This window comes from Tupaia chinensis, unplaced genomic scaffold (assembly GCF_000334495.1).
Source record: "Tupaia chinensis unplaced genomic scaffold, TupChi_1.0 Scaffold000028_1, whole genome shotgun sequence".
Taxonomy (NCBI): Eukaryota; Metazoa; Chordata; class Mammalia; order Scandentia; family Tupaiidae; genus Tupaia; species Tupaia belangeri.
The window spans coordinates 7052735-7069291 of NW_006159458.1; the positions used below are offsets into that span (position 1 = coordinate 7052735).

Consider the following 16557-nt stretch of genomic DNA (forward strand, 5'->3'; position numbering starts at 1 on the left):
GAAAGAGAGAAAGCAAGTCACCAGGTCCAGGATGCGAACTGTGGTTGGCTACGTGGGAGTCCAGCGCCTTAACCAACATGCCACCTGCCAGCCCCATTACATTACTTTTTAACTTGTACCTGTAGCATTGATTCGATGTGAACATTTGAGATATCAGCTGAGGGAAAACCGGTCTTATTAGGTTGAATAAGATATATTCACACCATGTGCATGTCTGTCTATAGTTATGCCACAAGTAGATGTTCCGGTGTGGCAATCGCTTCTAGAAATAATGATTTTTAAAAATAATTATTTATTTTGCTTTATTTGTTAGCTTTATTCTTCAGTTTGACCAGGGAGAGACAGAGAGAGAAAGAGAGAGAAGGTGAGAAAGCAAGCCAGCAGGTCCGGTACTCGAACCATGGTCAGTCATGTGCAAGTCCATGCTCTTACCCACCACATCACCTTCCAGCCCCTTCTAGAAATAATTCTAATGCGGACTCATCTGGAATTTAGCTCAAAGTTCCAGGGCCAGGAGTCATACCATACTATGAACATGGCCTTTGTTACCAGACTGCGTGTGTGTGTGTGTGCAGGTAGGGGATGAGTACCTGGGTATGAATACGTGGAACTAGAAGCCAGTCCCTGGAAAATTCCTCCAAATCTTGTAGCCCCTCCAAAAGTCTGTTAAAGGGTTTTCCAAATTTGATATAGTCTGAAAATTTTATATGACTTGACCAAAAACAAGTTGTAAAGATAAAAGAAACTTTCTAAATTATCAATAGCAACAAGAGGAACAAAATTCTATCAGCTATGCCATCTGATAGATTATCTTCTCTTGTTTCTATAAAATGCTCTTTTCGAAATTTTGATCCACATGAAGAGGTCCTGGTTTTGTATTTCTTTAAAGAGAATATACCAAATCATCTCAATTTCAGGCCTCTGCAGTCGCATAAATGCTTCATATTTACTAATGCTTACGTTGTTTTCTTTCTTATTTCAAATGTGTACTTGTAGAGCGAGGAAAAAAGAAAGAGAGGGAGGGAGAGAGGAAGCACCCCCCTCCCCCAAATGGGGCATGGTCATGCAATAATCCCTTCTGCTCCACTTCTCCATCCTGCGGGGATTCGAGCACTTACATACATACCCAATGCTTTTTTGAAGTCAATGGATGGGGATTCAAACTGCACAGTCAGCCATGTGGAATCTGGCTCCCTTAATCACCAGGTCATGGGGCTAGGCTGCCTACATTGGTTTAAAACTATGAGGGATAACCAAACCCTTAAATATTCTTTAAATGTTGAAAAGCATTTGCAAGATAATTAGACATTTGCTTGAATCAGTGGAGTATGTTAAGGATGATTCTGAGTATTTTTTAAAAATCTGAAACAAAATTTTAATGACATAATTTTAAATGGTTTTACAAGTAATTAATCCTCTAATATTAATTTCCTTTGTTGGGGGGTAAAATTGTTTTGTACTGCTTAGTTTTATTTATACCAAATGAATCTCTCAATTTAATGAAATTGAATGATAATGGTAATATTGGTGTCAGTGATTCTGCTCCTGTGCTGTCATTGATCTGTGTACTCTGCTGCCACTACTCCCTTTTGACTCAGTTAAGAACTAGAGGGCCAGCTGGTGGCATGGAGGTTAAGACAGCTGGATCCCTCATGGCTAACTGCCTGGTTCAAGTCCTGGACCCTGGTGGCTTGAAAAACATAATGGGTGCATGTGCTTGAGCTCCAAAAATCCCAAAAGGAGAGACGGAGGAGAAAGGATTGCAGTGCGACCATCCCCACGAGAGGTGCTTCCTCACTTTCTCGCTCTCTCTCCAGTAAACACATGCCCTCTAACAAATTAAATTAAAAATTAAAAAAAAAAGGAATTAGAAACAACTGTATTTGGGATGGCAAATAACTTCTTTTTGTTCTTTTATTATTATTATTATTATTATTATTTGAATTTGTATCTCTCACTTGAACATCTTTGTCACCTTATCATAGTTCATTGGTCAGAGTAGAAAGTCTAGAAATGCTTTCTGGATGCCTTCCGGTACTTTTTTATTTATCTATGTGTTACTGCTATGTCTACCTGCACTGGACCATGAATAGCCTCAGTGCAGGGACTCTAGCATGTTATCCTTTTCCCCAGAAACCATGATGGCCCTTTTTGTATATGCCATCCTCAGTACACATGGCAATAGTGATGCTGGGGTTACTGTCCTGAAAAATAAGTCTGGTCCACCAGGAATATAATGGTAACTTTTGCTCATTTCGTAAATACATCCCTTATCACTTCACTTCCCAGTTCTTAGTATTGTCTTCCCAACCATACTGAATGACTGTTAGAACATAGATGTATGTACTATACCTGTTACTTGGAAAGTGTTGCAGCTAGACTCACATTTTTTTGGGGGCATGATTTTGTTGAATTTCTTGCTTCTGTTTTCCCTTTCTATATGCACACTTTATGTGAATAAGATGAACATTAGCAGATTTATCTACATCTCTTCATTTCTATTCTACAGCAATAGCTCCTTAGAGTAATATCCAAAGTTATAGTAATTTTCTTCATATCAGTGAGTTTCTAACTATGTTAATGGAAGTTAGACTGGTTGCAGAGACATTCGTGAGAACTACCTGTGCTGTAACATTTAAACAATTTATTTGATCTCTCTTTAGCTTACCTGCTCATGCCTTTGGAACATTGATGTTGACCTTGTTGGAACTTTGTCTATAATCATGATAAGTCCTTCAATAAAATCTAATAGGAAATAGCATTTACATTTCCAAGTGATTTATTAACCCTTTGAATACCTGGCAATGTGTTCTGCCCTCCTTAGCAAAACGATACTCTTAGTACACTGTCTTTACATATTTCTTTGAATGCCCAGCACCTACCGATGTCATGTTAAAAAAAAAAAAAGAATAAAAGAGAAATAAGGACAATATAATCAGTAGGTAATACAGCATAAGCTTAGCTACTTACAGGCACCACTTACTGCCCAATGCAAAGTGAAGAATAATCTTTGAGGGCAGCAAAGGATAGTAAAAGTTGATCATTCATCAAATTGTCACCCGGTTTTTAAAAGCAGCTATGTGACCCTGGCCCTATATCTGGGCTTTCATTTTCCTGATGTGCAAATCAAGAAATACATGACCCCCAGTACTTCACCTGACCACTTTCTAATCATCCTTTAAGATTCAGGGGCCAGCAGGTGGCATAGTGGTTAAGGTGCTGGACTCTCACATGGCTGACTCTTATTCAAGTCCTGGACCTGGCTGCTTGAAACTCATGCTAGGTGCATGTCCAAAATCCCAGGAAGAGAATGGAGAAGACATTGCGATGTGGCCATCCATCCAGGAGGTTAACTCCTCACTTTCCTTCTCGCTGTCTCTCTCTGGTGACATACCCTATGTCGAAAATCTTAAAAAATAAACAATAAAAAATTATCCAAATTGTCCTTTCCTCTGAAAAACTGTTGCTGACACCCAGGGAGCTTGGGACCTTGGGACCTTGGCTTGCTCTAGTAACTCCCTCCACGTAGCCTTTCATCAAATTGTCACCCGGTTTTTAAAAGCAGCTATGTGACCCTGGCCCTATATCTGGGCTTTCATTTTCCTGATGTGCAAATCAAGAAATACATGACCCCCAGTACTTCACCTGACCACTTTCTAATCATCCTTTAAGATTCAGGGGCCAGCAGGTGGCATAGTGGTTAAGGTGCTGGACTCTCACATGGCTGACTCTTATTCAAGTCCTGGACCTGGCTGCTTGAAACTCATGCTAGGTGCATGTCCAAAATCCCAGGAAGAGAATGGAGAAGACATTGCGATGTGGCCATCCATCCAGGAGGTTAACTCCTCACTTTCCTTCTCGCTGTCTCTCTCTGGTGACATACCCTATGTCGAAAATCTTAAAAAATAAAAAATTATCCAAATTGTCCTTTCCTCTGAAAAACTGTTGCTGACACCCAGGGAGCTTGGGACCTTGGCTTGCTCTAGTAACTCCCTCCACGTAGCCTGTCATAGCCCTCGTGGTGTTCTGTGATACTGTCTGTTTGTTAACATCTCTCTCTTAGGAGCAAGGACCTTGCTTTTATGCCACCAGGCTGGCTGACTCAGAGGGGGAAGAAGACAAGGACTGTGGTTAAGGATACAAGTTAAGTTCAAATCCCACCTCTGAACTTTGATCCTCATGCCAGTGTCCTGGCCTTACTTAATTTGCCTCGTTCCTTGTTCCTTCTTATAGAATAAGGACAATGACTGTCTCATCAGTGCTCTTGTGTCAATAAGTTTCAGTATTTGTTAAGCTCCTAGCAAAGTGTCCAACATTTAGAAAACAGTGAAAACTATTACTACTGTTATTAGCCAGATATGTTTTCTTGAGATAAATTTAGCTTTGTATTATGTAGTATTCAGGTCCTTTACTTAAATTTCTAAAGAATTATTTATTTAATTTTATTTATTCATTTGTTTATTTTAATTTGACCACACCCAAAAAAAAAAAAAAAAAAAAAAAAGAAAAGAAAAGAAAAGAAAAAGAAAAGAATATATAGAGAGAGAGAGGGAGAAAGCCACCAGGTCCGGGGCTCGAACCACAGTTGGTCATATGGGAGTATTTGACCCCTTAACTACCACAACACCTGTTGGTCCCAAGGTCCTTCTCAAGTATTAGAGTCTATAGTCTTTTGATCATACCACTCTGTTTACAGACTAATACTAAAAAAAGTTACTTTTAGTTTTATGGATTGGAGCTGGGATAAAAGGGTATGCTTAGGTAGTCTATGAGCCTTGTCAAAAACTGTGAAGGGGGGACTAGCAGATGGCATAATGGTTATAGTGCTGGACTCCTACATAGTCGACCGTGGTTCAAGTCCCTCTCAGACCCTGCGACTTAAAAATCAATGCCAGGTGCATGTGCGTGTGTCCCAAAATCCCGAGAGGAGAATGGAGGAGAAGGGATTGCTCCATGGCCTTCACCCCCCACCCCCACCAGGGGAGTGATTTCTTGCTTTCTGTTTCTCCGGTGAGTGCATGTACCCTATAGCTAGAAAAAAAAAAAAAAAAGACTGTGAAGGGCCTGGGATTTTTACCCTATTTCCAAGCTAATACATTGGCCTTCACAGTTATACGGTTGCTGACGGAAGTCATTCGACTCCTGGGTCAGACTCACGCACAGCAATGGGAATGGCTAGAGTACTAGCATTTGTACCAGTTCCCTGAGTCCTCATTCCCACATGGTGATTTAAGGAGAGCCTGGTGCTGTTTACAATTTAGGAAGTGAAAACTTTAGCTTAGGGAACCTGGATCTTTGCTAGTAGACAGCAGGTGTGCCTAACCTCTGGCTGTGATTGAGATGTTATACTATGACACTGGGCGGTAAACAGACCTGCCCTTTGCTCTGGAGGAAGACATGATCTCCTTTAGGGCTTTCACTATACAAGCATCCCTGAGAAGATAGTTCTGAATAAGTCTTTGGTGCCTTTGCTTACAAGAGGTACAGAAGCACAAGAGACCCATGTAGAATGACTTGTGAACATGGAAATTTTTATTTCTATGGAGTAAATTTGCAGCTTTCATTAACTTCTTGAAGGGATATGTGAACGAAGTAGTTTAGGTCTCTAAATTCTGGTTACTTTTTTTTTTATTATTTTTCAAGAGAAACTTTTGCTATAGGGTATGTATGCATGCTTGCTGGAGAGAAATAGAGACAGAAAGCAAGAAATCATTACCCCCCCACCCCCCACCAAGAGCCCAAGAGAGTGACCACGACACAATCCCTTCTCCTCGACTATCCTCTTGGGATTTGGGGCACATGCACACACACAGGCCCAGTATGTTTCAAGCCTCCGGGTCTGAGACTTGAACCATGGTAGGCCATGTGGAAGTCTACCAATATAACCATTACACCATCTGCTGGCCCCAATGTCTCTAAATTCTTAAGTCACTATTCAGGTGTTGATATATCTAAGGATCAAGTGTGCAAGATACTATTCAGAAAACATCATGAGGCATCTTTATGACTGAGGCAGTTCACTGCCCCAGAATCAGGGCTTTTATTCAGCTCCTATCAAGACTGAAACCATCAGTAAGTCCAGACATAGTATCCTGGGCCTAGTTCATAGGAAATGGAATTGAGAACCCTGTCTTCCGTGAAGAATGAGAATAAGGTTAGGGCAGAGTAACAACTTTCTTCAGGTTCTTTTGTTTGTTTCTTTTCTATTTTTTTTTTTCCCCTCAAAGTTGCCAAAGGTTGTGTGCACTCACCAGAGATAGAAAGTGAAAAAGTATCTCCACGGGGCATTGTTATATCGCAATCCCTTCTCCTCTATCTTTCCCTCCTTTACAGATATTGGGCATGCACGTACCCAGTGTGTTTTTTAAGCCAATGGGTCTGAGACTCAAGTGGCAATGGTTGGCCATGTGGAACGCAGCCACCTTAACTGTCACACTACAGGATAGCCTAAGAGGATAGTGTTAGGTTGTTGGGAAAGCCGTGACACACTTTCCCATAGAACAAAGAAATACATCATGACTTTTCCAGTGACCCAATATTAATTATGGTGATGCTTACTGAAATAACTTAGCACATAAAAACATAACCAAAATTACTGTTAAAGATTGGGTATGAAAGAATGCACGTAAATAAGGGAAATAGGGTATGAAAGAGTATATTATAACAGGGTGAAAAAAAGGGCATTGCATGTATGTATATATGTGTGTGTATATTTTATACATATGTATATAATCTATTAAACTATTTTTAAAGCTAGTAGAGTAAAAAGGTGTACAACAGAATGCTCTTTGTTGAAGATGATGAATATGGTAATAGCCTTGATTTGATTATCACACATTGTATGCATGCTTTGACAAACCATATTGTACCTCAGAAAGATGTGCAACAATTAAATGTAAATAAGAATTACATAGTAAAATTAAAAACAAAAAGGTTGGATCTGCATTGTTGTGAAGTTTTTGATGTTTGCTGTATACAAAGGAAAAGTCAAAGGTTCCTCATTTACTCTCAAGTAAATATCCTTTTCCATTTGGTATTATTGAAATGTATGATTCTGGCTGTCCCCATTTGCATCGCTTTATTTTTAACATTCTTATAAGCAAAGTGTTATAAATACCATGACAAATTATTTTATGATCCATTTATCTCAGTAATGGTGACCTCTGTCACTTGAACCACTGTTCAATGGATCATCAAACAGCAAAGATTAAGGCATAGGGCATTTTGGGGAATTAGTGACTACCCAAGAGCTGATAGCCTTATGCCAAACCACTCATTAGCACCCAGGAAATGTTACACTCTGAAAGCATTATTATGATTATGTAACAAAAGTAAGTCACCAAAACAGATGGCTTAAATACAAATACTGCTAATCCAGGGTTTCTCAGCCTCAGCACTGTTTACATTTTGGGCCAGATAATTCCTTGTACTGGGCTGTCTTATGCACTCTGGGATGTTCAGAAGCATCCCTGGGCTCGACCCACTGGATGTCCATAACAGCCCCACCAGTCTTCACAATGAAAACAAACAAACAAACAAACAAAAAACCACTTCTAGACATTGCCAAATGTCCCCCAGGGGCCAAAATGAGCTTCAGTTGTGAATCACTGTGCTAATCCCATTTTAAAGGTGAAACCATTATTCCATCAACAAGTGGGCAGGCAAACAGACAAACATTTATTCCCAGAAACAAATGAATGTTTCCATTGTTTGAAGATCCCCCAATTGCCTCTTTGCTTGTTCTGAAAGTACTGCATGGGCCAAATTGGGGCGTGGTTGTTAAGGCGACTGGATCCCATACGGCTGACTGCACAGTTCAAGACCTGGTCCTGGCAATTTGAAAAATATGCTAGGGATTTATCTTTCTGTAACCGAAAGGAGAAATGGAGGAGAAGGGATTGTGGCTCGATGATCCCCAAGGAGGGTACTTTCTTACTCTCTCTCTCTCTGGCAAGTGCATGCACCCTCTGGTAAAAATAATAGAAAGGATGAAAGTACTGCATATATCCATTAACGGGGACCGTGGGCAGGGAAGAGGACTGAACGTGGGTTCTTGCTTTTTTCCTGGTGCTTTGTAGTTTTCTGATTTGGGGTCAAATTATATATTTTTTCTGCATTCTTTATGTATAAGAGATCAACCCTTTCATACCTACCTTTGAGAATTACTGAGCTTTGGATCCAATTGCTTAAGTGAAAACCCCTTAAAGGGCCAACAGACTTCTGTAATTGTTAGGATGAGCAAAAGTCTCATCCAAAAGTTAGAACGAAAAAAATGATTTTGTTTTAAGAATTTCTTGAAAATTTTAGAGCATTCCTTGAAATAACTCATGGAGCTCCAGGGCATGGCAGAAAAGAATTTGAGAATCACTCTCTTTGAAGATGCCCTGTAGCCCTGCTTAGCTCGCTTTTCTGTGTTCTTCGTGGTTGCCATGTGCTGAGTAGCCGTGACAGAAGGCCCCGCTGAAGGAGTAGTGGAAAGGCTTGGCTGACAGCAGTGAGGAAGCAGCACTCGGTGTTCAGAAAGCAGAAGTACTTTGTGCACGCATGCTTCTTCAGTATCCAGGCAGTATCTGTAAACTGAGTAACTGGAGGTTTCCAAAAGGAGAAATACTTCATAGTATAAATTTATTAAAATTGGATATTGCTGCTTCAAATAGTCATATCTGACTTAGGTTCTAGTGCTATATTTCATTTATTCACCAAAAATAAATATGAGTTTTATTTACCTTTCCCTTTGGTCAGAAGTGCATATCCTCTCTCTATCTGACACTTTAGCCCTTTTACTTTTCTGCCTTTTTTTAAAGGTATATTTAAATTTTTTTTCCCATGACTGGGACAGAGAGAGTCAGACAGAGACAGAAGAGACAACATCCCAAGAGGGTCCCGATACTGATCCACCTCGGTCTTCACCCGGCCCCAGATCACGGGCAAGTGTGTGCCCGTTCTACCACCGTCTGGCCCCGTAACCTGCAGAACAATGCAGACTTGCAGTGGACCTTCCCTCCTTTTAGTGAGAACCTTCTTTGCCTGAAAGAGTATAAACATATATACTTGATCTTGGAGAAGTACAATAATGTAGTCTCAGATGAGAATAGATTTTAAAAGCTGGATACCCAATGTACCGTTGTTCAGAAATCCTCTTCTGAGACCTGTCAGATAGTCCTGCAGCCAGCCTCCGTTTGACCCTCTACCTCCCTTGGGATGATGTATTTGGATACTTTTACACATGAGAACATTGAGGCACAGACAGGTTAAGGGACTGTGTCCAAGGTCGCCCAGATGTTGAGTAGCAAAGGCAGAAAGTGACCTAGAACCCTTCCTTAAATTCTAGATCATTTGGCTTCATTCAGCCAGTCCCAATGCTGCTCAACTGATTTTTTTAAGAAGCTGTCTTTTATAATGCACTGAAACCCACATCTGCATAATCTTGCCATTAAAAAACAAAAAAGAAAATCTCTGTTGTTTCATCTGGATCTTGAGATAATAAATCTAGTCTCTCTTCCAAATGACAACCCTGCAAATATCTGATTGTACTTAATGATTGGCCCCACCCACACTCTTAAATTTAACCTTTTTCACCTGGATCATAATTTTTTTTTTTTTGAAGAGGTTTTTGCTATAGGGCACATGTGCTTGCCAGAAAGACAGAGAGATAGAAAGTGAGAAATCACACCCCCCCCCCCAGAGGGGATGGCCATGCCACAATCCCTTCTCGTCCATTCTCCTCTTGGGATCTTGGGCATGCATGCATGCACACACGCCTGTCATGAGTTTAAGCCACCGGGTCTGGGACTCGAACTGTGGTCGACTACATGGGAGGTCAGCGACATAGCCATTACGCTAACTGTTGGTCCCCGGAACATACTTCTTTTAATAGTACCGTTTTACCTACTGTATTCCTAGTGGAGCTTTTTTGGCTGTTAAATAACTGTCTAGTTCCTTACAGATAGGATAGAACCTGTTCTAGAAACAGTATTTGAAATATTTTTTTATCATCAGGCATTGGTCTTACCTAGTATTTATGAATACACTAGATGTATTAACTATTCTTTTTATCCTTCTTTTTCTCCATTGCCATCTCTCTCTTTTTAAAAAAATAATTTTATTAATTATTATTTTTTAAATTTGACCAGAGAGAGGCACAGAGAAAGAGAGGGAAAGTGAGAAAGCAAGCCGCCAGGTCCAGCACCCAACCCATGGTCACTCGTGGGAGGGAGTCCAGCTCTTAACCAGCATGCCACCTGCCAGCCCTTCCATTGCCCTCTATCATCTGTTGCTTCCATCATGATTGCTGCCATAATTTACAAAATCTTGTGAACTACGTTTACAGCAAATTTTTTCTTGTACATTTGACTTTTTTTTTTTTTTGAGAGGTTTTTGCCATAGGGCGCGTGCGCTTGCCAGACAGACAGAGAGAGACAGAGAGACAGAAAGTGAGAAATCACCCTCCAGGAGGTATGGCAACATGACAATCCCTTCTCCTCCATTCTCCTCTCGGGATCTTGGGCACGCACGCACACGTGCCCAGCATGAGTTTTAAGCCACCGGGTCCAGGACTCAACCAGCGGTCGACTACATGGGAGTCCAGCAACACAGCCATTACGCTAACGGCTGGTCCCGACATTTGATATTTTTATAATAAGACTTTATGTTAGAGCAAGTTAACATTTCAGCTTGTGAATTTAAGTCTGTTATTTCCATTAAAGCCATTCTATATCTCTAAATTTCCACATAGATTATGGTTCATATGTAAGTATGTGCTCATCTAGCTACATGATTACTACATAATTATTCAAGTGTTTTGAGTATGATAAAATCATAAATATTATTTTGATTCTTTCCTATTAATTATTAAGCACATGTCTGTTTCAGGGGAAATTTAATCTTTATGTTTGATTCATCTTCCCATAATTTTTCAAAGTGTAATTTTGTAAGAGCCATCGAACATCAGTCATTTTTATTATGTGTGTGTTTCTAACATCAGAAGGTCATGTTTCATTATGAGTAAACAAATGTCTACATGTTAAACATGTCTTGTCTAAGACCAAAACTTGGTTAACTAGCCTCTGTCACCCACCATTTGCAAGGTGCATTTTCAGGTCTGATTGAACTACGTCCTTAACATAGACCAGGCAGATGGCCAGGATGTTAGGCACCAAAGTAGAATTTCTAGGAATAGTAGGTCTCTGTTGCTTGTTCATTGGCCAGTAGATTAAGACAAGTCAACATAAAATGGATATTGGGACCAGCAGGTGGCATAATAGTTACATAGCTGGACTCCCATGTACTTGACTACAGTTCAAGTCCTGGAGATGGTGGCTTAAAACTCACACCAGGCATATGTATGTGTGCAAGTGTGTCCACAATCCCGAGAGGAGAATGGAGGAGAAGGGATTGTGGCATGGCCACCCCTGCTAGGGAGTGATTTCTCGCTATCTCTCTGTTGTTCCAGTGAGTGTGTGTGTCCTATAAGAAAAATCTGTAAATATATAAAAAAATGGATATCAATGAGCTGTCAACAAAAGATAATAGCATAGAAATAGATCACCCATGGCCATGTTGTATTGATATCTGAAACCATTATGAATACTCTATGTATTTATGGGGAACCATTCTTCAAGCATTGCAAATATTGGACCACAGTACTCCATGCTGTTGAAGAGGTTCCATACTTTAAGAAGCCTTGATCTGCCTCAAAGGAGGTATGAAAAAGGATAAATAATGGTTCTCTCAGTAGATGATAAAGTGTGAAATAGCATAAGCACTCTATATAGTTACAGTCCAAGCAGGAAAATAGAAGCCACTCTGATTGTTTTTAAAAGGGAGTATGCAGTGTTGAAAAATTGTTACACGTTGATAATAATAAACTAAGTAAGAGCAACTTAGAGGTCAAGAACAGGGAGAAGTTACTACCACCTTTGTGTTGGGGAGACCAAGTGAGGATGCGGGGTTACCAGGGTCACTGGGTGGAAGCTGGGACCATATGGGCCCATCTGGCAGGAGTGAAACCTAGTGAAGAGTTGCTGCCTGAGACACCCAGTAAAGCCAGGAAACAGGGAGGAGAAAGTCAAATGGCAGAGCATTGATGCTGAATCCTAGGAGGGCTGATGGGGATTTGTTTTACTCGTATGTCTATTTCTGAATATGTTGTAATTGTCTACAACAGATGTTTAAAAAAGTAAATGAGATGTGCTCCCCCACCCCCGCCCACCACCACCATTGTCCTTACCCTGGGGGCCAATTTCCTAGAATGTGGCTGCTATAGGGACCTGGGAACCTTGACCCTCAGTGATCAGCAGAACAGGGGCCTTGCAAAGGAAGGATCTAAGGTACAGAGGCTGCCAGACTTACACCCAGGACAAATGAGACTGACTTCCTCCTGCCAACCAACAAAATTGTCCCTAGAATTTATCTCCTGTTGCTCTCTGACCTTTTGAGTCCCTCAAAGGTACCCTCTTTTTTTTGGGGGGGGGAGAGGTTTTTGCTATAGGGTGTGTGCACTCGCTAGACAGACAGAGAGAGACAGAAAGACAGAAAGCGAGAAATCACCTCCCAGGGGGGATGGCCATGCCGCAATCCCTTCTCCTCCGTTCTCCTCTCAGGATCTTGGGCATGCACGCACACGTGCCCAGCGTGAGTTTTAAGCCACTGGGTCCGGGAAGTGAACCGCAGTCGACCATGTGGGAGTTCAGCGACATGGCCATTGCGCCAACTGCTGGTCCCAAAGGTACCCTCTTTTTAAACCCAGTTTCCTTGCTGTGAAAGTGGATTTGAGAAAAACGATGTGATTTGGACTAGCAGTTAGCGTAATGGTTATGTCGTTGGACTCCCATGTAGTCGACCGCCGTTCGAGTCCCGGACTCAGTGGCTTAAACTCATGCTGGGTGTGTGTGCGTGCATGCCCAAGATCCCAAAAGGAGAAAGGAGAAGAGATTACAGCGTGGCCAGCTCCCCTGAGGGGTGATTTCTTGCTTTCTGTCTCTCCGTCTTTCTCTGTCTGGTGAGCGCATGAGTCCTATAGCAAAGACCTCTCCAAAAGAAAAAAAAAAAAGAAAAAGAAAAAGAAAAATGATGTGATTATTTGATCCAGCCCCTGACCATGAAACCCACAGTGAGAGTTTGGATGCTGGAATGTCCATATATCACACTACGTCTTTTACATACTTCCTGTGCACTTCCACTTACATGCATTCTACATACTAGGGTCCACAAGTACCTGTAAATTGTTGGGCAAACCCCACTTTACCTGAAATATTCATGATTTTAGTTTGAAAACCTTACCTTGCATAGAGGGTGAGAAATTGGGTAAGGAATGATTATGATGAAAATCACACTCAAGGTTTTTGTTTTGTTTTGTTTTGTTTTGTTTTAGAGAGAGATTTTTTGGTATAGTGCATGTGTGCTTGCTGGAGAGACACAGAGAAACAGAGAGACAGAAAGTGAGAAATCCCACCCTCTGGGAGGGATGGTCACACCACAATCCCTTCTTCTCCCTTCTCTCCTTGGGATTTTGGGCACACACACACACACACACACATACACACGTGCACCTAGCAAGAGTTTTAAGCTGCTGGGTCTGGGACTTGAACCATGGTTAACTATGTGGAAGTCCAGTGATGTAACCATTATGCCATCTGCTGGTTCCTATACTCAAGTTTTTATACTTTTAACCACAGAGACTGAACATTAGAACAGTGTTTGGATTTGTTTGTAAGATATTGCTACCATGTTGGAATTTCATCTGTACTGATTTTAAGTGGGTACTTGGTTTTTAAAAATCTTTAAAGAAGGTAGAGTTTAGAATGAGAAAAAGCACATTTCTAACTAAAAAAAAAAACTGTAAAGCCTTTTTGAGGGACATCACATTTGTTTGTGCAGGTGACATCGTTTCTGAGTGGTGTCCCCAGGGGGTCATCTATTTCTCATTGCCACAAAGGCACTCTATGCTGGCAACAGCCCTGGCCTTCCAACAGTACTGTCAGGGGGCAAATATTGCTGGAAGAGGCTTCGTGACCTAATCTAAAGAAGCTCCACTGTTGGTACCCGTATAGGGATTCGAAGGGATTTCCAGGAAGATTTTCTTGGCTCTGAGCAAGACAGAGCTACATGCTGGTTTTAGACGTCCAAGTTTGCCTACTTGCTTTTAGGCCAAGAATACTTTATATACTTATTTTTACTGCTTTGTGGTTAAGGCTTGCTAATCCTTTGTGCAATAGTAAGGCTTTTAATTATATAAAGATCAAGATGAGGATCACATGTTTTTCTGCTCTCAAATGATTACGATTATGGGTGTTCTAGTGCACGTGAACTAATGTACCAGGGTGCTTTCGTACTACCATACAAATTAGTAATTTTATATTCTACAGGAGCTAAAGCATTTCAATTATTTGATTAAATAAACTTGCATAAGTCTTGAATTTAATTTTTTGTTTGCTATAGGTCACATGTACTTGCCAGAGAGAGACAGAAAGAGAGAGAGAGAGAGAAAGAGAGAGAGAGAGAAAGCACCTCCCAGGGAGAGATGATGACACCACAAACCCTTTTTATCCATTCTCCTCTTGGGATTTTTGGCATGTACACATATGTGCTGGGCATGTTTTATGAGCTACTGGGTCTGGGACTCAAACCACACATTTAGTTGTGCGAGTTCCAGCCGCTCTAACCAGCACACCACTGACTGGCCCTAAATTTTAAAAATACATTGTGACTTATTTATGCAAAGGCAAAGACACCTACAGGTTTAGGAAGGGATGTGCGGATCTGGTCAACATGATGGGTTTTAAGGAGTGGATGGCAGTATTCAAAGTAGCGAAGCCCCTAAGTGGGGAGAACAGATGGGGTCAAAGCCCAGATCTCAGGCTACCTTAATTAACTGATCAAGTTTCTTAACCTCCCTGGGCCTCTGTGCTATGAAATGGGAGCAGCGGTAATAGTACCAGTCCATAGAGGGCTTTGTGAAGATAAAGTGTAATGAATCCAAGGTGTAAAGTGCTCAATAAATAGCACTAAACATCTCTTAAGGTTCATTGTTGATAAAAAAAAAAAGTCATCTTTTTCGTGAGTTATCTTCTATCTTCATGCTCAAATTAGTAACTATATATAAACCATATATGTGTGTTATATATATATATAGACAGAGAGAGAGAGAGCACACCTTACCGTCATAGGGAGTGCGAACTTGGGTAAGGATTGTAATTATCGTATATTACGATATTGCCCAGTGCCTTTATCCTCACTAACCCTTTCCCTCTCCATCTCTATGTCCTGATACTGTTCTTGAATTTTTCTGAAATCAGAGTGTTACCTTTTGTAGAATGCCTTTTATTTCTTATTTATATATTCCTCTTTGAGCTCTTTCTTTGGTGTTCTTAAAGATAACCTATTTATTTGTCGATAGCGAACATTCCCTTTCTCTGAGAAAGACAAGATTGGAAAAACAATACAGCGCAGTACCCTAGAATTCAGATTCAGTTTTGATATCACTGTAGCTCCTCCCAGTTTTAAAACTGAGCCTCTAAAATTGCAAGTCCGAAAGTGTGAGTGGGTGATCCTTCTGCAATCACATATCAGAACAGAGTTCCTCCCTTACCCCCTTTTTGGGATGCGCGCGTGGTGTGTTTACTCAACATGTGTATATTTTCTACTTTCCCCATCTGGCATCTGCCGTAGGACCAGCCTCGCTAGCTGTTCTGTGTCAAGAGTACTTTAGCCTTTTCATTATGAAAGAGAAAGAAATGAAATAATAGAAAGAAGGAAACTCCTTCCACCCTTCCCCCTCCCACCTCACTTTTGTTGTGTGGTTTCTGAGCAAGTTTCTTGCCATTTACCTTCACATTTGCATTGCTTATTGATTGGCAATTTTAAAATTGTTTATTGTGCTCTTTTGTTTCCCTGTTCAAGAGCTAAAACAAAAGCTACCAAGCCCTGAGAGGTACACATTTGCATGCGGTGAGCGTTGCCCGAGGAAAAAGTAATTGCTAATGCATATTTATGTGGCACAAATTTGCCATTTGTTTATGCATAAAATTATCAATAGTGCAGGGCGGCCCAGCCGTAGAAAATGGTGACCTTTTTAGCTTAATAAATAGAAATCAGCTGTTATTGTGAAGAGATCAGCCATTTATTCTGTGCTGAGGGACATTGCCGGGAAAATGCAGATTGGGGCTGGCAATATCATTAAATGGAAGGCCAATGACCCTTTCCGTGGAGTCTATTATACTTTATCTAATAGGGGATAAATGACTCTGGTTGGCAAATGGAATAAAGAACAACTTTTTTTTTTTTAAATTATAACTATATGGACTTTCAAACTGAACAGAAAATCTCATGCTGACTTGTTGCTAGAATTTTCTCAAAAACTGTATTTTAAAGTTGCTTTTCTTATTCATTGTTCTCTATTTAAATTTGTACCCATTGAGACAAAAAGTAAGTCAGGGGATATTTTTCCAGAGGAAAAAGTCTTCCTTTAGTTTTTCATTTTCTTTTTTCTCTTGCTATATCTTCTTTTTTTTTTTTTTTTTTTTTTTTTTTTTTTTTGACATCTTTTTAATCATTTGT

General features: G+C 40.6%; 1 protein-coding gene across 3 annotated transcripts in view; it reads left to right on the top strand.

The window, feature by feature from the left end:
* Nucleotides 1–16557, top strand: part of SOX5 (SRY-box transcription factor 5) — a 1018333-nt gene that overhangs the window by 88101 nt on the left and 913675 nt on the right. The gene's annotated exons all lie outside the window — the stretch shown is intronic.